At 36.8% G+C, this 22,972-nt stretch overlaps 1 protein-coding gene across 10 annotated transcripts in view; it reads left to right on the forward strand.

Annotated features, from left to right (window-relative positions):
* CYRIA (CYFIP related Rac1 interactor A) overlaps nucleotides 1-22,972 on the forward strand; it is a 67,663-nt gene that overhangs the window by 18,781 nt on the left and 25,910 nt on the right. For all 10 annotated transcript variants that reach the window (XM_088135827.1, XM_007438130.4, XM_088135861.1 and 7 more), the window contains exons 2-3: nucleotides 4,997-5,047; nucleotides 6,948-6,983. The gene's annotated coding sequence lies outside the window, so the exon portion shown is untranslated. The remainder of the gene's footprint in view (nucleotides 1-4,996; nucleotides 5,048-6,947; nucleotides 6,984-22,972) is intronic.

A 22,972-nucleotide genomic window follows, 5' to 3' on the forward strand; every position in this document is an offset into this window, starting at 1 on the left:
GCTGGAGAGTGGTACAATAATGAGTGTCTGTAGGCAACAATGAAGCATGGTGGAGGTTCCTTACAAATTTGGGGCTACATTTCTGCAAATGGAGTTGGGGATTTGTTCAGGATCAGTGGTGTCCTCAGTGCTAAGAAATACAGGCAGATACTTATCCATCATGCCATACCATCAGGGAGGCATGTGATTGGCCCCAAATTGATTCTGCAGCAGGACAACGACCCCAAACATACAGCCAATGTCATTAAGAACTATCTTCAGCATAAAGAAGAACAAGGAGTCCTGGAAGTGATGGTTTGGCCCCCACAGAGCCCTGATCTCAACATCATTGAGTCTGTCTGGGATTACGTGAAGAGACAGAAGGATTTGAGGCAGCCTACATGCACAGGAGATCTGTGGTTAGTTCTCCAAGATGTTTGGAACAACCTACCTGCTGAGTTCCTTCAAAAACTGTGTGCAAGCATACCTAGAAGAATTGATGATGTTTTAAAGGCAAAGGGTGGTCACACCAAATATTGATTTGGATTTCTCTTCTGTTCGCTCACTTTGCGTTTTGTAAATTGATAAACATAAACAATTACAATATATATTTTTGAAAGCATTCTTTACAGCATTTTTTCACACCTGCCTAAAACTTTTGCACAGTACTGTATCTTTTATGCAGCTGCCAGGATACCCACAACTTCCTGAGATTCCATGTGAGAATGCTGGGAATTCAACAATTCTCATTTTAAAATTGTGGGGCAGACAACTTGCTAATTACTGTGTTAACATATCTGTAACCCATCCCATAGGAGCTGCTATTTGGTTAGAGAAAGACTTCCATGACAATAAACTAAAGCTAAACGTAATTTTTCAATCTCCCATAGGTCAAACATGACTCCTTGTGACTTTATGCTAGTGGCTTGCCATTGCTTTCTTCCAAGATGGTGCTTTAAACTTCCCTGTCTAGTCTACAGGCTGAATATTTCTTGGAAGACTTCCACCCAAGTACTAAGCAGGCCCAATCATCCTTGGCTTCTGAGCCAGAAAAGATCAGCAAGTGTTAAAAAAAAAAAAAAAAAACTCTTTACATAATATAAGGTACATATTTATTGTCTATTTTTAGGTAACTCCATTTGCAGCTGGAGATGGGAAGGATAAGGAAGAAAGCTTAAGTACACTGTATCTTAAGCTAGCTTCTATATACAAGAAGTGTTTGCTCACCTGCAGAGTAAAGAGAACATTAAGATAAGCTTAAAATTCTGTGTCTCACCTTTCATCAGATGTTGAATGAACTAGAGATGGAAGGCCAGCATTATCATTGCTAAAGCACACTGGCTCCACCTTGAAACCATCCATTTACAGCGGGTGTTAATGTTATAATATTCCTATATCAAGTCAAGATCAGTAAGAGAAGGGTAGAAAGGCTGGGTAACCCATGTTTCCTGATGGACATGTTCTTTTGCTTCTGTTTAATGTGCCATTTTGAAAACAGGAGAGAGAATAATAATTGAGGACAAACAAAATTTTACAGGAGACTTTTTGGGGCCTAGAAATTTTTTTTGGAATATTTTATCTTGTTAGTCATTGTGTAAGTTGTTTTTAACTATGCTGTTGCATGGACAACCCCCCCCCCCGCCCTTTTGGGGGGATAATGATTTCATTTTTAATGCATGCTGGAAGTCTAATCATATGGCCTTCATTATTTCTTCCACAGCAGGAAACTTCCAAAGCAGCAGTTGTGTATTGCCCTCAGTTAAATTGAGTGTACAGTGTGATTGCTCAAACTTGGCATGTACACTAAGCTTTTTTCTCAGAACACATAGTTGACTGCTGTGCTACAGGTTTTGAATTGGCCATTTAGAAAATACGGTTAAATGGATTTGTTCACTGTCACTTAAGTGTTACACTGTTACAGTTTACCATTCTTGTAGACCAAGAACTTAAAACTATGCATCTTGAATTTTGAAGTACCTGAACAAATTACACATTTGTGTCTTCCTTCCCTTATGACTGACCATACACTGCCAACTGCTTCTGAAACAACTAGGAATTTGCAAAGCAGTGTGTAATATAACACAAGGAATTACTGTTTGAAGAAAAAGGTTTTTAAAAGTAGTTCAAGTAATTCTTTGGACAACAATACCAATAGTTTATATTTGGCTGGGGGGGGGGGACTTTTTTGAAGGCTTTTGTTGGTTGAAAATGAGCATTTAATAAAAAGAACTACAGTTGAAGAATGGTATAAGGGTTAGGAATGGTAGTGAATACACACACACACACATATATATAAAATAATTTTATTAATTTTTTAAAAAAGTAAAACCTAACAACTAATATGAAGAAAAAGAATGAGAAGAAAAAAAGAAATTAGAAAAAAAGAGGATAATAAAGATCAAGAGTGCAGAAAAAAAGAAAAGATGAGAAAGGCAAAAGAAAAAAAGAACTAACTTCCAATCCTCCTTGCAACAGATACAAGTAACAATGTACATCAAACTCTTGCTCTAAATTTACAACATAATTTCCATTATTTCTGTTAACCCATATTATTTCTAATAATCAAATCAATACAACATAATTTCATTTTTTTCTGTTTCCTGAAAAAAGTCCAAAAGTTTCCAGTTAGCATTAAAATTACACAACGTCTTGTCTCGAATCAAAGCCATCAATTTCCCCATTTCAGCCAACTCTATCAGCTTCACCATCCTTTCTTCCATTGTAGGTAGTATCGTATCTTTCCACCCCTGTGCATATAAAAGTCTTGCTGCTGTTATCATATATAAAAACAAAGTTCCATAAGTTTTTTTTCCAGCTGTTTATCCATCAAGCCCAAAAGGAGGGTCTCTGGTTTTGATAGAATGTTAATCTTTTAAATCTTCTATATTAAAATATGTATCTGATTCCAATTTTTTTTTTTTTTTTGCTTTTTACAAGTCCACCAGAGATGATAAAATGTCCCTTTTTGATGTTCACATTGCCAACATACATTTGAAGAACTTTTGTACATTTTAGATAATTTTTCTGGTGACAAAACCCAACAATATATCATTTTATAAAAGTTCTCTCTATGGTTATAACACAATGTGAATTTCAGTCCTTTCTGCCACATATTTTCCCATTGTTCGATCTGCATGTAGCCAAAGTTTTAGCCCATTTTATCAGAAATTGTAGTGACTATAGATATTAACTGGGATAAGCAGATGTAGTGGTTCTGGCAAATTACATAATATAGAACATTTGGTGCATAGAGGTTATTATATCAAGATTATATCTCCTTGTAGATATCTAATGGATGGCAGTTGAGAAGTAGCTCCACATTTGTTCAAAGCTCAAAGAAGGGTCATGGAGTTGACCAGTACAGATACAGATAGTTCCAGGAACACCAAGCAAAATGTTATTTCTCCACAAGCTGGAGACTCAGCATATCTTTTATCTAATTGATAGTCACTATTATGAACAACTGAGAACCAAACACTTTTCATGCTGTCAGAAATTAAATTGCATAAAATGAAAACTCAGGGTCACCTAGAAGGACAAGGACATTGCTATGACATTTAAATGACTGAAATGTTCTTGGTTTAAGAGGGAAACCCACAATAATAATGTATTGACCTAATTGGAGCTTCACCCCAAATCTGAGACATTTCTCCATCCCTGTAGGAAGATTAGAAAAATAAAACTTGCCTGTTTCAGCTGTCATATTCTCAGTGAATATAAGATAACTTTGCATTTTAAAAATACTTATTGGGTAAGGGGCAAAATTATTCTTCCTAGATAAATAAATCATAGTTTGACTGCTGCAACATGCTGTATATGGGCTGCCCTTGAAGACCACAAAATGTGGCAGGATGGGTAGTGATGGGCATACCTTGTTATGCCCATGTGAAACCCCTGCTTGATGAGCTGCACTGGTTGACAGTTTGTTTTGGGTGCAATTCAAGGTACTGGTTGTTACCTATAAAGCCCTACATAGCATAGGTTTATCCCCCGTAGTATCTGCCCAGCCAATTCAGTCTAATGGGTTGTCTCACTCCAGGTTCCTTCATTTAAACAATGTCATTTGTCAGGGCCCTGGAAGCAGTCCTTCTCTGTCACAGTGCCTGCTCTCTGGAATGAGATCCAGATGGTCCCCGTCCTGCTGGTGTTTTGAACAGCCTTGAAGACTTAGCTCTTTGCCTAGGCCTTCGGCAAGGGTAATTGAAAGCTCCTTTAAGTTGTGTGGGTTTGGTTTTGCTCCTATCCGATTTGTCATCTTGTATTCTTTGTTCTTGTTTATTATTGTATGGTTTTATTCCTTTTAATGTTGTTTACTTGTGAATCACCCAGAGCCATTGGGAGTTGGGTGGAATGAGGAGGAGGAGGAGGAGGCAGAGAATATGGTGCTAATTTATCTCTGCTGGGGTCTTTTAAAGATTGGATATCAGTTTTATCACCTGTTTAAGGAAAGTGCTCTTGTTGTTCTTATAATGGTGTGGAGGACACTTGTTTTTCTTGATGATGGTTAAGCTTAACCCAGCAAGACAGCAAAGGAATGTGGCTGTTCCACCTTGTCTGTATGATTCTGAGAACAGACAGCAGTACTGTAGTTGAATCACTGATGATGAGCAAGAGATGACCAAGTTATTGGAACATGTTTGAGTTCAGAAGCTGGGCCCTTGACTGGAAATAACCCATGTAAATCCTAGTTCTGTATTTCAAAAATATTTTCTAAGTATGCATTTAATAGGGGAAAAGAGAGAAGGAAGTAGAATGTTTAAGAATGACACAGGAGGAATATTTTAAATGTAATGCCAAACTGCAGAACACTAAATGAGATAATTTGTATGGAAGGGATATTCCCAGTGTGTTAATCAGCCTATACTTTGATGAAAAACTTCCAAATGCCAAATAATACTTGATAGTATTTTTCAGCATGTGTACATAAAATGGATTACTTATTCTACCTTTTTTTAATAGCGGATTTCCTTAAATTAATGAATTATGATAAATTAACGTTCTGAATTTAAATTTGCAGGTTTCATTTTCTTCTTAGATCTCTAGGAGAATTTGGAGAATCTCTAAACAGGTAAGATTGCAAAGTTGAATATATTCTTTGGGGGGGGTACTTCTTTTCTTAAATCGCTTTTCCTGAAAAAAAAAAAGAATGGTATAGTTAATTATATTACTATTTTGATCTAAAGAGACGTTATTGAGAACGTATGAGCACTCTCACAAAATGGCTGCTGTAATGAGTGTATCCAAACATTAAATGTTTATGACAGATGGTCTTATTTTAAAATGGATATAGGAAACCAAACATACTACTACCCAGCATTATCAGTCTGGAGGCATTATAAAGTTTATTTATTTGTTTCATTTACACCACACCTTTAATAAGTATAGAGAAACTTTCTTTGTTATAATGTGTCTGTAGAAACTTTGATTCAGGGTAGACGGATTTACTGTGGTGCTAGGATATAGCAGGTTTTTCATTTATAAGTTTAAATTTAAATGTTATTAGTTGCCTATTGGAAATTGTCCTGATTTTCAAAATGCATATAATGATTTGAAAACATGGAGTTTTTTTCCTACATCAATTTCCTCATTGATGTACTTCCAGATTTCCCCTATTCTCTAACCAGTTTTACTGAATGTGTATACTTCCTCTATAGTAAATGCTGACAGACAGGATATAATTAGGGTACTAGCAAAATAGAAATTTGCCCTTCCTCTTTTGGAACTATTTAAATTCTGGGAAGTGATAGTGATGTTGGTGGAAAAAACTCATGACTCTTATTGACTTGAAGATGAAGAATTCTGAGATTGTAGAAGCACACACCACGTGCCTGTTTGTAGTTTTGTTGTTGTTTTAATGGCTGGGTGTCCTGCAAAAGGTTTGGATTGCATCTTGTTTATTAAGATTGAAACAGAGCATGTGCCTTTGATTTTATGTCTTTTAATTAAATGTTATAAGTATTAGGAATAAATGGGAAAAAAGAGTATCACAGTTGGTGGTTTTACAGTATCTCTAGAGTTCTAGTAGTCTGTTTTGTGCTGAGAATAAAGTTGTGAAATGAAAGTGGGAAGAAGCATAAACCATGATATCAGATTGTTTCAAGCTTGACTTTCAGATTGGGGCTCTGCCCCATGAAAGAGGCTTGGATTGTTTCTCTTGAGTTCTGTGAGATAGGTAAAGATAATCTGATTTCAGATTTACACTCTGCCCTTCCAGCTCACAGTGCTGATGGCAGCTTCTAATGGTAAAATCACAAGTGAAACAACGTTAGCGTTTCAAACATTAGCATTTAAATATTATTAAAATTAAAAAAAAATTAAAACCATTTTTTAAGTCACTCAGATTTCAGGAGTGCCAGAGGTTTGAATTCATTAGTGTTAGAATCCATCCTATTAAACTCAGTGGGCTTATTTCTTAACAGTCATGTGGTGTTCTGTCTCGATCGTCTCTTTTAACTCTTTGCTGTGGCAATGGAATGTTAGTGACATGCTCTGATCTGGCTCATTCCTCGCACTTAGCCATAATGTGGTTTGGTTTGTTTGGGCTTAGTGCACTGGGTGAACTCTACTGACTTCTGTTTGTAAGCAAGTTGTTTGATTTAGTGTGTTGTTTGTATCCAACCAGTTGTGGGTTATTCAATATCTTAATTAAATGACTTGCTACCATGAGCAAACCTAATCTCAGTTTTTCTGGGAATATTTCTTCTAAATATAGACACACATCCATGTAATTTTTTGTGTCTGGCAGTAAATAAGATGCTTCTTTCCCTCTTATCCGTCCATTCATTACAATGTTATAAAAATTATGAATGTTGAAATAAATATATATTGATAGCAAGCAAGTTTTTTAATACCCCAAAAAGAATCTGTACAATGCATGAAGACAAAGAAAATGTTTGAGCATGGTTTATCACCATACACATAACCATTCCTTATGTGGTGTAATTGATTATACACTTCTGTTTTTACAGATTGGTGAACTTGATTCAAAAGAAATACATTATCAGGTAAGAAAATAGTCATTGTATCAAGTATATCAGTGTAAACTGCATATTGTTTTTAGCTATGTTTTCTGAATCTAGTCTGTCTTATTTATATATAAATGTACACCCCCAATTCAAGACTTTTAGGTCCTGTTCCTTTGTGGTTCTCTGTGTAGTTAACGGTATCTTTATATATACATATTACTGAATATGTCTTTAGCTCTGAACTAATTGAGAAATCCCTGATCTCTTCAAATTTCATTAACTTATTAGCACTTCAGGTACATACCTCCTAAAGCATATAATGCCAAAACTGCTTATTTAGGATCAATAGCTAATTAAACTATTGAAAGAGTATATTTTAACAAAATGTGTAACTTCAGTGTTCTTAAATTAGGAAACTGCTTATGTTACTAATACTGCTGAGACAGTCAAAACTTCCATAGCTAATATAAAACATGTTCGTTTCTAGCATTGGTTATAAGTGAGGTTAAAAATATAAAATGAAGCAGAAAAATGGGAAGCATTGGTACTTTCCCAGTCCTGTAATTAATCTTTCAGGTGCCTGTCAATATCCTGTTCTCTCTTCCTAACCAGTGTAATCATGAGGTTTCAGATCTCATTTATGTAAATGATGCTTTGATAGAATTGATAGAATTCTATCACAGATTTGATAGAATTCCTGCATAGGAAACAGGCACTAAAGTGCAGGTCTGTGTAGACATTAAATCATGAATGTTGAAGCAAGGCATCTTAGATACTGTGTTATCACCAATCAGGAAGATAATCTTAGAGTTGTAATGCTCATCACCCAATAAATGTCTGTTTATGTCTAGGGGAAAAAAAAAAAAGCAACGAACAGATTTATATTTATTCATAATCCCTCTATATAAATCAATGGTGTGATCCAACTTGGAATACTTGTATTGTTACAGTACATTAAAAGGATATTGTAAATAAGTGCAAGGCAGATGACCTAGAGATCAAACCATTTTCCCTTAAAGAAGTATGGTAACTTTTCTGCTTAGTCAAGAATCAAGTGAGTTGGGGGTGGAGAGTGATTTGGATTCCTTTATAGTCTTTAAACGTAGGAAAATTTTTAAACTGGCCCACTGTGACATATTCCATGTGCGCTTTTGGAAGGATAATCCAGAAGAAGAGGCGAGGACTTGTGTGCCTGTCCATTTGGATAGAGAGAAGTGGAGACAATAATTCACACCCTACTGTTCTGTGAATTTAAGGAAGTGGCTTATCCTACTATTATTACTGAAGCATCTGGTAGAGGTTCTAAATCCTACAAAGTGTACCTAATTAAGGGGTCATATTATTGTTATGATATTGTAAGCCAGGAAAAGAACATTCAGAATTTGAGATTTTAAGCGGGACTGATAGATTTTTTTGAATCATTGGATTATATATTTTATTTAACCTTTAAATAAGGTTTAAGATAGGTTTGTATTTATTGATTTATTTCCAGCATTTTTAACCATCCACTTGCAAAATTGCCAGGATACAATAAAGCACAATAAAATACTAATGCAAATATGTTGCTAAAATAATGGTCACTATATATGGAACTATCATTAAAACATAAAGTCATGTGAAGTGTGTATGTCTTGATGTACTCAGTTTTTTTCTTATTTGTAGAATGATGTATTTATGCATGTTCTCTTGTTTTTGCAACAGTCTGCACTGCAGCAAATACATTTTTATGGAAATATTTAAATTCGTGCATGATGCAAAAAATGTGGGGAAAGTGAATCTCTCTTATATAATACTAGAATCTGAGTCACTGATTAAAGATGAGTGGTGGAAGCTCCAGAACAAATAAAAGAAGATGGGTCTTCACAACTTACCCTAAAATATAAAGCCACTTGGGTGGCTTTAAATAAGGTTTAAGATAGGTTTGTATTTCATGAATTAATCAGCGACTACTAGAAATGATGACCGTGTATTTTCTCTAGTATCAGAAGAAATATGCCTCTTATTTATTTTTATTATTTACATCCCATATTTTGCCCATAAGGCATTGTTAATATGTTACTGGGGAAATCAGGCAGAAGGACACTATTACATTCATGTCTTCTCTATGTGGATTTACCTGAGTCATCTGAATCTTGGCCATTTCTTACTAGAGCAAATATGCATTTGGCCTGAACCAACATGGCCCTTCTTAGGTGTTTTTGATATTTAGGTGTAAAATATCCACTTTCTTTTTGTATGTTAGTAACTACTGCAGAAGTGGTTTATAGGGAGAAGGTTTATCTTCTCCCTGTATTTGCCCCAACAAATAGTCCTCTCCCCCCCTCCCCAATAAACCCATTACTGGGGGAAATAATTTAGAAGACATTTTATCAGGATAGCAGTTCAACCCCTCTTTGTCATTTATAGTCCTTTTGTTTGTTCTCCTTTCACAGGGCTGTATATTTAAAGGAATCAAAATAAACACATGAAATGAAATTGCACAATTAATGCATCGTAGCTGGCCCTCAGATCCCACCCATGTAGCTGAATTACTTTATTAAAATCTTCCTATTCTATTCTGGAATCACTGTAGCCATACCAAAGGGATTAATTTATTTACAGTACAGAATTCAAGTAGCCATCATAATAATGTTGTCATCCCCTTTCATGTACAAAAAATATTGTCTTTATTCTGGAATGCCATTCCTTTAAGTCAAAAACTCAAGACTTCTAGAATATAGTGAGGGCCATTACTGCTCCAGAGTGTCCTTATCGTTTACATTTTGTTGCTGGGTTTAATGTCCTGTCCTGCTAAATTCTAGTGGTTGGTTTGATTTTGGCTTTAATTCCAACATTGGTGTTTATAAACAGTACTGATTATGATTTAGCACAGGATAAGTTTTGGGAAGAATGAGAATGGGTGGGACTCTATGTGGGAACAGCAATGATTTCTGTTTTTTGGGGGGGGGATTATTAAACCTATGATAGTATTTATGCTACAGTTTCCATGCGTATCTACCTAAGAAGGGCAGGAAACTGCTCCCATTTTCACAGTTGAAGGGGAGGGGGGTCCCATGCCCCCCCAAAGCTTTGGGACTACATGTGGTTCTAGGACTTCCTATTTCTACTGTATCCATATATTACTGTGAACAGTGATATATTTTAGTAAAGTACTTGGGAATTAATTTATCTTGCTATGTTTTTAGCTGTTCCTGCCTTGTTACCAGTTCTATTAAGCTGGTAATAATAATAAACCAATAACAACAAGCCTTGGTTTCAAGCTGCAGCATACTCCCTTAAACCATGGCTTATGAACTGTGGTTTGTTACATATCACATTAAGTCAGGAAACAAACCACAGTATGATTCAGTGTGTTGTATGAATCCAACCTATATCTAGTAATTATTTAGTTTAATGATTTGGGTATATGATTTACGTATGCATAAAAACATTTTATTAGTAAAGTTCAGGGCTAGTTTGGACAACAAAATCTTGTTCATAGTCTGCTAAGAAGAAGAAAGAAAAGCCAAACACCAGAGTGTTTTTGCCGTGCAGTATGAACAGATCTGGATCTTTATTCTTGCCAGACATATTGCCAGAAATGGATTCAGAACTCCACCCAACACAGGTACAAAATAGATACGCCCTGAACAATTACTCCAGAGATTGGCAGTGAAGAAGTGGCTCAGAATATTGCTGACTGTTCCATTCTGAGCACCTCCTTGCCTTCATTCCCAGATAGCTGATCCTGTGCTTTAAGGACACATATACACAAAGACAATGCAATATGAGGGGAGGGCAGATACACAAACACATATCCACACGTGTACACAAAGCACCTAGGAATTCACCTTGATTATACTGTTTCAGACAAACACATACAACAGTATGCACGCACACTGATTAGTCCCTGGGAGAAAATGTCCACGTGCGCACACATACCTCCCCCCCCCCCATGTTATTTTGTTACACAGAAGAAAATACAGGCACATCCCTATAGCCATTTCCAAAGGGTTGGAAATTATTCCTGCAGTCAGGCTCAGCAGGATTTCCTTGCCTTGTTTTTTCATCTCTTATTCTTATTGACAGTGTTAATTTTTTTTTCCTATTCCTGCTGATGTTTCATTTTAAACTATAGCATATCATAGGTGCAGCCTTTAATCGTTGTCTGTGATACTGAATGTCCGAGATGCCACCTACATTTTTGTTCTAAGATCAGGTATCTGCAATGCGCTGGGGTGGGTGGGTGGATGGAGAATATTTTTGTGTTGTTTTTTTTTTTTGTTGTTTTTAACTTTGGCAGGCTAAGATTGCCACTTAGTGGACAGATCTTCTAATGACAATCTTTTCCTGGTAACAATGAGGCTTTTAAATTGGTTTGACTTTTGGTTTAGTTTTATATTGAAGGAATTGGCCTTGATTGTCAAGTTTCTTCAATAACATCCACTTTGTGTCCAGTATGAATGCCTGCATTTTGTTTACATTTGTGAGAATTCATCCCAGTGCCTATAAATGGAATGTTAAATAACATCAAACTCCTCCACAAATATGATAAAGGCACCAGGACAATGATCTGCATGGCTACTGATTGCACTTCTACCATCATTTTTATTCAGTTAAAATAATTGAATGAAAAATAAATTACAGCAACAGTAATAAAATATTTTACATTTTAATAAATTATATAACATGATAATGAAATTCTAATTGAAAAATAAATATTAGATTTTTGTTCTTGTTGTAAGCCATAGTGAGCTGAACAGATTCAGTAACATACACATTTAATGGATAATTATTATGTTTACATTGCTTCTTAATTAGCACACTTGTATCATGGAAGTTCAGTGCAGCACACTTGAGGGCATTTTCTCATTTTATTCTCACCACACCTTTGAGTCCTTCAAGAAGTGTTACACAGAAAGATGTTGAATAGTTCAAAATCAACTATATAATCAAGTGGATTCTTGAACCCTTGTCACCCTGATCCCTCCCATGGTAAGTCCAAAATATAAAATATTCTCTTAAGACAAAAGTATATGTGGAGATTTCTTGCCCAATCTTTTGCCTTTTTCTCTTCCTAATTGGATCAAAAAATTGACTGGGATTAAGAAAGTTCCAGAGGAGAATTTAAAGAGTTAATTACTGTTACAAGCTTACTGAGAAACACAAATGATAATATTATGTGTACCCACTCAGCTTTCCATCTTAAATTACACAAATAAAAAAGGACATATCACTGTATTTATAGGCTTTGCGCAAAATAAGTTTTAATATACTTGAATACTATTCTGTCAATAAAATTGATGGCTAGGTTCATTCGTTGCACTAAACAATTATTTGTTTTAACTGCGTTGTTGAGTAAGGTATAGCAGCCTGATCTACCTGTAACATTAAGACATAAACCATCATTGTAAACCACAGTGGCTTGGTTCACATGTGGTTCTTAACAAAAATAAAACTCATAGTTAGCTCAGTTTATTAATCTGGAGATAAGATTTGGAAAGATTGATGCCTTATGTCACTTGAATCCATACCAATCCTAAATTGAAAATGGGAAGATAATAATTTGCAATGATGTCATATTCCCCCTCCCTTCAAGTTCCTTCATTTTGTATGGAGCTTAACTTTCAGTACTTTGATAGTCCTTCTTGTCATTTTTGAAATCTCTTCCAGTTTATTGCAATCCTTCTCAAAATGTGACCTGAACAGGATACAGTACTTAGGTTTGATGAGTGTAGAGCAAGTAGAACAATTCTTTTCCACGATTTAGAAATTATTATTCTATTGACATACTGAGAGAAGAGAATATGTGATACGCCATAGCTTATTCATAGTATGTAGTATATTCATTATTCTGGGGGTTTTTTTGGCAAACATTCTGTAAAGAACCATTGACAGATTCCAGTGAGATCCCAATAATAAATATTGTTAATCAGGCTATTTATGCTCTTTAGTTAATTTCAGTATGTAATTTCTGAATGCAAGAGACTTATTATACCCAATCACAACATGTTGGCCATGTTGACTGCCATCATTTCACATTGTTTCAGACAGGAATTTTTCTTAGAATCTGGAGATGGCTTGGACTTTTTGCTAGGATGGGTGAGAATATATATCACATCTGCACACACACACATAGACACACACACACCTCTTTTTATAAATATGAGAATAAGAATAAGACTATATTTTTTAAAAGTAAAGAATTTGGGGAAAAAAACTGTTATCTATCTCCTTTATGCAAGAAGGGGTATGAGATACAGAGTCTGTATGTTGTACTATTGTTCTGTATACATATCTACTGAGAATCTATCAGTAGATAGACTTGGCCAAATATGCTTTTGCAACCTGGGAAGTAAATTGTTGTATATGTGTGACATAAGGACAATCCCAATTATGAAGCTTTAAGTCAGTTTATAAAAGCTCAGAAATTACTTCCCATGTAAAATGGCCAACTATTTACCAACTGACCTGTGGTGCCAAGACTTTATATTCTTTTTAGCATGGAAAGCTTGTGCACGTTTGCATGTAAAATCAGTGGTTCTACTTCCCTCAACAGCAAAACCTGTTAGAAATACTTTTTCCAAGTGCTATATTTCTCTAGCTTTTAGGGCTGGCATTGATCAGAGAAGCCATACATTTTGGTTCCGTGTTTCCTTGTGTGCCAGTGCATCTCTTAAGATCAACCAGTACTATACCCTGTGATTAAAATTTACCGTAGAAAAAATACTTCTACTCTGCTTCCTCTTCAGATTTTGCCATATGGAAACCCAGTAAAATACTTCTTGTATTAAAACTTACTGAAGGACAGGGTAAATGAGACAAAATGGGTGTAAACTGTAATTAACCTACCTGGTTTTGGTTTAGTCTGTTGGGTGAACCTTAGCCAACAGGTGCTTTTCAGTAAGCTATGGTTAAACAAACCATGACTTAGTATGAAGTGTGAGTCAGAAATATGTGAGGACCAAAGAAACCATTTGTTGGAACCATTTTGGTTCCTACAAATAATAAATAGTAAATCCTATTGTAGTCACTGGGATTTACCTTTGAGTAGATTCATATAGGACTGTGTTGATAGATTATCCAGCCTATGATGCAATAACATGTGAACATAGGCTGATGTTTAAAAATGCTTGTTTCCATTAATATTTTTATGTTAATTTCTATATAACATATAATAACTGAAATTTCCAGAAAGCTTAATAATTTCAGATAGTATCATATTATGCTGCTGTTTATCAGCATTGCTGTCTAAATGCACAATTATGTGTCTAGTTAGTGGGCAAGGGAGGACAAATTTTATTAGTTATAAAGGCTAATTGACTAAATTGAATATATTTTAAAATGAGCACTTCGTTCGCATCTTCCTTCTATTTTAGCTTGTTCTTTATCCCTTTTTCCTAAAGAGAATGTAGATAAAACTTGTTCTTTTTTTGCTTTTTTATTAATGATCTGATTAAAACTGTACTCTTAATCTATTTTTTCATGAGATCCCCAAAGAATATCATTGTAGAAGCTACTTGGAAGTCTTCTATTTCCATATTTTTTGTTTTCAAGTTATTTAATTTTAAGTGTAACTTGTATTTATCCCCCTAGTGTCTATATAACACCAGAAGAGTTAAATATTTAATTGGACTAAAAATGTTAAGATAGAAAAGACATTTTTCTTTTATCCTTAAAGTCAAACAGCAGAGGGCACTCTGTCACTAACAAAATCCATTCTGAGCTTCTGTTACTCCCTTTTTAAAATTCTTCCTTCATGTGAAGCCATGTTGAATGAGCAAATGTCTATAGACTGGTCTGTGAGTTTTAAATGTCTCCTTCACAGGAAATCCACTGTGTAGCACTGCAGGGTTGTCCAAACATCAGCACAATGTCCACTTCTGTGCATATGTTTAACTTTGCTCATATCACTGAACAATGTCTGTTTTCTTTGAATAATAGATCACTTTAACCACGTGCTTCTCTAATATTATGAAAGGAGCAAGTGATATTTGTTATAAAGGTTGTCTGTGTGTGATTAATCATCATGTAGATTTGTCATGGCTTAAAACTAACCATTTTAGAACAAATCTGATCTTGAATATATAAGTGGACCTTTGAACAACTTAATTGTCTTAATAAGATGTTAGTATATAGCTTTTACTGCTGAACTAACTTTAGTTTCTAGTTGCTTCCTATTAAACAGAACAACTTTAAAAATACTGTTCTGCACACTGTATAATTTTTAAGTTGGAATATGTCCTTGCTTGTATTTGGCAGTGTTTTTAATCAGCTGTTGGAGTTTGGTTTGGCTTGTTTAATTGCTAAGCTAGCAATTACTTGCCTTTTTAGAGAATTGATTCCTGTTTCAAGTTACAATAAGAAATTTTGTCCTGTAAATTGATTAACAGGACTGACTGATTTTAAGCCTTTCCTTAGATAAACCTGATTTATGCCTTGCCCAGGAATTTCTATTGGTTCAGCCAGAATACGTTTTTGCTTATTAACTTATGTTGAGAAGTTCTATCATCTGTTTGCTATTAATAACAAAAAGAGCTGTGCATAGATTGGACAGTTCCAGATTTTCCTGCTTTATGTAGATATCTGTTGCTCTCCTCTAGGCTATCTCTGAAAAACAAGTCAGTATTTTTAAAAAGAAGAAACTGACACACACAAATTCATGTGGTAAATCAACTAAATTTTGATTTAGTTGACGTTGTTTTCAAAAATACCATTTTGGAATTCAGAGTTGAAGTTCTGTGTACCTTTACTTGGGAGGAGGCCACATTAAACTTGGGAGTGATGAGTAAATGTGACAAGGTGCAAACTAGAGAGAGTAAGGAAGATTACCTTGATTGAAATATGCAAGAGCCATTACCTAGGCCAAAGGGGCTGAACATGCTTTAGGTCCAGAGAAATGAGATAACATTCAGCAGTAGCTCAGGCAGGTGCTGCCCTGATTCGCTGGAGTATAAGAAAGGGGAAGGAGGCCCTGCACAATCAGACTTGCAAGATACTGTCATTATAGCCAGTCTCAATAAACATAGTTTTAACTTTCTTGTGGAATTGATTTCTGGGTCTGGTTCACCTAGTGGAGCTGACACAAACTGCACAAGGATGAGAAGTTAAGGCTACTTGTTTCCACTTATTTCCCTTTTATACTCTCTAGTTTTATTTAAACCTTTGGTTGAGTGTGGGGACTGCTTCCATTTTCTCTCGTGCTAAGTTAATTCATAAAAACCTTATGAATTAGTTTATTAGAGAACATGCTGGGTCAGCCTTGTAAATAATTTCCTAATGAGCTTGCTAGCATGTAATTTTCTGTTATGGCTCTCCTGATGGATTCCTGCCACAAAGGGAAACAGAAACAGAGGCCCAGGAGGTGTCTGTAGATACCTTCTATTGGAGCAGGGTGCTGACTCAAGCAGCACTATAGAAAATACAACAGTTCATCTTGATGAAGAGAATGAACTTTTCTCCCTCCCAGGCCCTAAAGAAAGAAGATCCCTGAAAAGGCAAGGGCAGAGATGATGAGGTTTCTCAAGGCCAGATGCTTTCCTAGAGGTTCATATACTGCTAACAACTGTGTCAGTGTGGGAGTTGCTTTAAGGTTTTGTATATAGAGGGGTTGAGAGCCAGTTTGGTGCAGTGGTTAAAGGTATCAGGCTAGAAACTGGGAGACCATGTGTTGTGGTCCTGCCTTGGTGACCTTGGGCCAGTCACACTGTCTCAGCCCTAGGGAACTAATCAGTGGCAAGCCACTCCAAAAAATGTTGCCAAGAACAGTGTATGGACTTGTCCAGGTAGTCACCAGGAGTCAAGGCTGACTCAAAGGATATGGAAATTTATTTATTTTTATATTTATCTATTTATCGATCTGTCTCCAGCTCATAATGCTATAGGCCACCAACGCCTTGGCTCTGTTGTTCAGTCCCCCTGCCTTGCCATAAACCTGGGTTCCTAGATTCTTTGAGCTTTCCTGCTTCAGCTTCTGGCTTTTATGGAGATCTCAGACCATTCATATGGTCTGTTTTAGTTAGTGAAATACATTTGTTTTGCTTTCCTGGCTTTTCAACCTCTGACTTTGAAAATGGCTGCCTTCCTATTCTTATTACTTCTTAGTTGAACAGCTCCTTGAAAGTGTTTTATTGCTGACTTTAGGCCATAAAATGGGACAGATTGAAGCCGTAAAACACCTCAACTAGCTACAAGGAGGTTTTCAAAAAATGAAATAAACTTTTACAAATGTAGCTGGCTCAGTTAGCTGTTGCTATAGATGCCTCACATTTGTGCAGCTGGCACAGCCCTGACCCTTACCCTGGTTCACCCAAATGATGGCCTCAGAAACTTGAGGTCCCTCCTAGTTGTTTCCCTGTATTTTTAGTGGAATGCAGATTGTACATGTCTCTGTAAGATTTTTTCTAGATGACCAAATTAAAGTGGGATTTTTATCATCCTGATGTCCTCTAAGTGGATCATTTCTTATCTACTCTGGCAGATAAAGAACTTGAATGAGTTTGTGGGCTTCAGTGGTCAGTTGCACTTGATTTACAGAGGTCTTTGAAGGCTGCTTCAAGTAAAAATTAAAAAAAAAATCTCTGGTGAGTTCAACTGGTAAGTGCTTATAGTGAGGGATGAATGGGCAGGGATAAAATGTCCTCTCATTCTCATCTTGCAAGATCCATTTTAGATGGGCCTGTATATTGATGAGTGGGCGGAGGGATGAAGAATGAGACCCTGTCAGATGATGAGGCATGAGATTTCTAGCTGCCATCATTGCCCTAAGGAACTAGCCCATTCTGGATTACTTGCCTGAGAAGAACTGATGCAATTTCAAGGGCCAGATTTATCCTAGAGGAAACAGATCAGCAGCCTAAGAACAGTCTCCACGTATACTATGGGGAAGTTTTCTAGTTCAAGGCTAGGAAACAAGTCTCAGTCTCTTGTGGAATCCGGATACTGGAGTGTCCAAATGTCCATCCAAGAACCCCCAAGTTTAAACATGCCATATCTATATTTTGATAAACATTTTTGGGAATTAATGCTAGGAATATGGTTTCTTTTTAGAAAGTATGAAAAGCTTAAATTAGTTAGTGCCAGTAGATACTTTAGTGTTATGTTTTGTTTTGCAGTGTGCTTTTGAATTTATGTCCAGTAAAGCCAGAAAAATGGGACATTTCTCCTGAATAAAGCAACACTCATAAACTGACTGAAGTATTTTAAATAGTAGTTAGATTATAAAAGGTTGAATACTTTTGTTCATGGGGATCAGGTGGAAGTAAGTTAAAATGATTACCCATGAATCTTTAGGCAATAATAACTATTATTTCTGTAAGCCGTATTTCTTTCTGAACTATTTGAAAATACATTCAAATGTGCATTTGCTTGCATACTAACAAGTGTATGGGTCTATAAATAAATTCTGAATGGCCTAGATCACTGAGTGTGCTTTTGGTGTTCATGACCAAATTGCTCTGCAGCATAATGGAATTCCCATTAAAAAGCCTTTTTCCTATAGCTTTGATGAAAATTGCAGTATTAGCAAAATTATAGGATAAAGCAAGATTAATCTCCTAATATTCTCAGTTACCATTAGAGTATGGGTAGTCCACGGGTTAAGAATGCTGTATTACAGATGACCCATAGTTAAGAATGGAGCCTACTGTAGCAAAATCTGAGTTAAATACACAATGATTCTAGTTAAATACACAATGGTTCAAGTTCATTACACAATACTACTTATTGTGCAATAACAATTCTGACTTATGTACAAATTCGACTTAAGGACAGACCTTGGGAACAGAATTTGTTCTTAAACTAGGGACTACCTGTATCTGGAAGGGCTTCTGTATAAACAAGAGTCTTAAGAGGCTACCAGTAACTTTAGATTAAGTTTGTCCACCAAAGTCTCTGGCATCATGGTTCAGAAAATCACTCTTCTGGTGCTAGAACTTTGGGAAGAGCCATCAGGAAGAGATATATGGCAACAACACCTCACTTACCTGTGATCCTAAGAATAGTCTGGCTGAAACTCCATGACTGCAGATTTTTTGGTCTGCCAGTCAGGTCCCTTTCAAGTCTTCCCATTGTCAGGAATTCTTCTGCCCCAAGAAGGAGATGTTGATTACCAGACAAGGGAGTCAAAATGCTTGATAAAAGAAATCTAAGGAGTTTCAGGATGTGTTTGGAAACTAAGAAACCAGTATGCTACCTTACCATCCTTATTATTACCCAGAATCCTGAACCCAGAGGGAAAAATCCAGGACAGATTTCTTCCTTGTCTGGGCCTGAACTGATGGCATGAAGACATTTTATTTACAAGAATTGCTTTTGTTTTCTGGTGGGGGAAAAAAAGGATGGAGAACTCTGTATTTGTTATAATTATAGGACCCCAATAAAATCACAGTTCATAACCAGTAGCTACTGAATTTCATTCTGGATTTCATTGCAGATATACTAAGGATAGACTACATTTTAGCTGTGGTGGATTTGTTCATCAATACAGTTCATTCCTTGCTCAGGACTCCCTTTGCTTGTCTGTTTATTTGACACATATTCCATGGGCTCTCTCACTATCTCAGGTGATTTCCAAAACTTCATGGCCTGTTCCTAGAAATAGTATTCTGATAATCAGACATCAGGGCTGTTGGTTGTTCTGTTGTCACTCACAGGCAGACATCTAGATGGAGCATGACAGTGTAACTCTGAAGTAAGATTTGCATAATGTGTCATGCTTGTAGGGCAATTGGGTTAGATTCTTGGCTCTTAGGAGTTCACAGATAATAATGTTTTTCATTCATCTATGCAGCAAACACTTTTTTGCATATAATTGATATAGTTCTTGCTTTTTTTTTTCCCCCTTCAGCCTTGCACTTGCCTACAGTCCCTATAGTTCATCTGGCCTTGCAAGAACTACAAGCTCTTCAAAGATTAATCACACCAGGTCAAAAGTACACTGTAGCAGAGGGCCCTTAGAGGGGAAAAATATCACACTTCTCCTGGAGGATTCCTCCTGCAAATAGAAAAAGCAAAGGTCTGGGCCCAGGATATGTCTGCACATTTACATCTTCTAGTAGAATATGGTTCCAGCCCAAGCAGTGCTACATAAAATACAGTCAAAATGTTAATCTTGATTGTCAAGATGAGCCCCCTCTTGTCTTAACTAAACAGCCCTTTGAAAGTGTTTTATCAGCATTAGGCCATAAAATGGGATAGAAGCATTGACTTTTATCTCACATTCTCTGATATTCTCTTTGGACTACAGATATGGTTCATTATATTAAATGAATGTGTGAAACATCTCCCAATGTTTTTCAAAATTTATTTTGTAAATTATGTTTTAAGAAGCTGAGAATTACTTTCATTAGATAGGATGTGGAACAATGTGTAGGGTGGGAGAAATGCTTAAGTAATAGTTGATTTGTACAGTAGAGGCTAAATTGTTTTAGAGGTAATTTATTAGCAGGTATAGTAGAAGGAAATCAACCCTGACTGCTCATTGGAAGGATTGATAATGAAACTCAAGCTCAGATACTTTGGTCACCTAATGCGAAGAGAGGACTCTTTGGAAAAGACCCTGATGCTGGGAAAGATTGAAGGCAAAAGGAGAAGGGAATGGCAGAGGATGAGATGGTTAGATAGCATCACTGAAGCAATGAGCATGAAACTGAGCAAACTCAGGGAGGCAGTGAAGGACAGGAAGGCCTGGCACAATATGGTTCATGGGGTCATGAAGAGTCGGACACGGCTTAACGACTGAACAACAACAATAGTAGATTTATATTCTGCTTTTCCTTAGCTAATGAAGGGATAGAGATGACTGAAGTAAAGAATGGTGTCATTTTTTTCACTAATATGTTAAAGAACAAATATTTTTCCATGAAATAAAAAACTTAATATAAAACTTTCAATCTAAGGGCCACACATGGACTTTAGATGATAGGCTAATGCCCTAATTCTCTGAAGTAGTTAGGCAGGCAGGGCAGACAAAGACTTGGATAGGGCAGGAACAAACATTAAATTCAATCTAAATTTAAGATTACATTGAAGTAAAACATATATTTTTCCTCTTTTTGCAACATTAAAAATTATAATTTTTGGAAGGGTTGGAGGGCTGAATTCTATTGTGCCTCATAATTTGTGCAGCCCAATTCCTTCCTTCCTTTCATGTAGGTAAGGTTCCTATAGTGAGTTACAGGTAGTCCTCACTTAACAACTGTTCGTTTAATGATGGTTTGGAGTTAAGATGGCCTTGGAAAAAGTGCTTTACGACCTGTACTCACACTTACAACCATTGCAAACTGTCGCACCCCCCCATGGTCACATGATTGCGATTTGTGACCTTTTTTATGATGGTTGTTAAGCAAATCACCACAGTCATTAAGTGAATCACATGGTTGTTTAAGTGAATTACATCATTAAGCAAATCATGTGGTCATTAAGCGAATTCTGGCAAATATGTCCATTGGGGAAGCTGGATTCAATTAACAACCACGTTATTTGCTTAACAACCATGTGATTCATTTAACGACCATGTGATTTGCTTAACAGCTGTCATAAAAAAGATCGTAAAATCAGCTCCAGTCATGTGAAATTCACTTAACCAAATCGCTTAGCAACCTAAATTCCAGTACCTATGGTGATCGGATAGCAAGGACTACCTGTAGTCATGATATTTCCTGTTGCCACTGAAAAATATTTGAAACTTTTCATTCATTTATTCCCTGTTACAGACAGTCCCCTACTTATGAACAGGTTATGTTCCAAGAGGCTGTTCATAGATCCATTTTGTTCATAAGTCCAACCAAGTAAAAAGTGCTGTAAAAAAAAAAAGAGGCAGGGCAGCCATGTGGGCACAGGAGCTCTGTCTTCTGCTGCCAACATGAGGAGCGATAGCACACAGACTCTGGAGACGTCAGTGGGATGAGCCAGTGGAGTGTGGGGTGCTTTTGCCAGGCAAGACAGGAGAGGCAGCAGGGGCTTCCTGGGCAAAGGGGGTGGCTGTGCAGGAGGTGTTGTTCAGGGTGGCAGTGGAACTGGAGGAAGCAGAGGGACATGTGCAGGCACAATGCACACTCTGCAGCTTGTGTTGGAAACTGCTGGCTCTTGCAGGAGGAAGGCTGAAAATTGCAGCCTCCAATGCGTGCTTGTAAACTCTATCGCAAACCTCCAACCTCCCAGAAGGTGGGAGAAGGCGGGAAAGGATTAGTTTATGGCACTCTGCATATAGGAGATTGGAGGTTTGTGTTGGGGTTCCTGGAAAGGGTTAGTTTACCAGGTGAGGCAAGAGAGGCAGTGGTGGCTCCCTGGGTGAAGGGATGAGCCAGTGGGGTGCGGTGCACTCTGTTGCCAGGTGAGGCAGGAGAGGCGGCGGTGGCTCCTGGGTGAAGGGGGCAGCTGTGTGGGAGCCACCGCCGCCCCTCCTGCCTCACCTGGTGACAGAGCATGCCGGGCCCCACTGGCTCGTCCCTTTGCCCAGGGAACCATCACCGCCTCTTCTGCCTCACCCGGTAAACTAACTCTTTCCGGGAACTCCAACTCCAACTCCAAGCCTCCAGTCTTCCGGAAGGAAGGAAAGGGTTAGTTTGCAGTACACCAGAAACTAACCCTTTCCCGCCTTCTTCTGACTTCCAGGTCCATCTTGTCTGTATTAGTGATAGTTCGCAGTTCCTCAATTACGAAAAAAGTTCGTAAGTAGGGGACTGTCTGTGCTTAATTCTTAAGTATAATTTTTCATTGTACTGAGTCATCTGAAAGGTCTCAATGATCTTCACTAGGAATTATTTATATTTAATGAGATGGAGAATATTTTTCTTGGAACCTCTATAGTATGAGAGTTCAACTTAGGAAAATTAGCATAGACTCATTAAGTGCTTAATATCATACCTGTTATTCAATGTATCTTCTGTGAAAAATTAAGTATGCACATTTTACTTACAGTAGGGATGAAACTCCAGGTGGCAGGCCTAGAAAATTTAATTTAAAATAATTTATCTTTTTCTGTTACTTAATTAATAATTTAAATGCTTCAAAGTATCTCTGAGTCAATAGCCATGTGTTAATTTCCA

The sequence above is a fragment of the Python bivittatus genome, unplaced genomic scaffold (assembly GCF_059951505.1).
Source record: "Python bivittatus isolate LINGU-HERP-01145 unplaced genomic scaffold, Pbiv_v1 ctg000020_np1212, whole genome shotgun sequence".
Classification (NCBI taxonomy): Eukaryota; Metazoa; Chordata; class Lepidosauria; order Squamata; family Pythonidae; genus Python; species Python bivittatus.